A 414-nucleotide genomic window follows, 5' to 3' on the forward strand; every position below is an offset into this window, starting at 1 on the left:
GTTCATGTTGTTCAAAATTTTCATTGTTTTCCTAGCACTTCCCTTTTTTTTATATGATGTTTTATTCAAATCGGACGGTCCGATTTGTTTGAAGAAAAAAATAAATTATAAATTGGAGGGTCCAATTTATTTGGAGAAAAAAATAAACTATAAATCGGACAGTCCGATTTTAACATTAAAAATTTTTTTATTTTCGAAATCACAAATCGGATCCGATTTGTGATTGTTTGTTTAAGAAAGAAAATAATACAAACAAATCGGTGCCTTCAATTTGTATATCCCATACCAGTGTGAAACACATCTCTCCTCACAGTTTCGTTATACACTTCTCTCTCTCACACATGAAAAATAATAAGCGATTACATATACTATAGACCCATAAGAATTTATTAATTTTGGTCATCAGTTAAGTAT

Source organism: Arachis ipaensis, chromosome B03, assembly GCF_000816755.2.
Source record: "Arachis ipaensis cultivar K30076 chromosome B03, Araip1.1, whole genome shotgun sequence".
Taxonomy (NCBI): domain Eukaryota; kingdom Viridiplantae; phylum Streptophyta; class Magnoliopsida; order Fabales; family Fabaceae; genus Arachis; species Arachis ipaensis.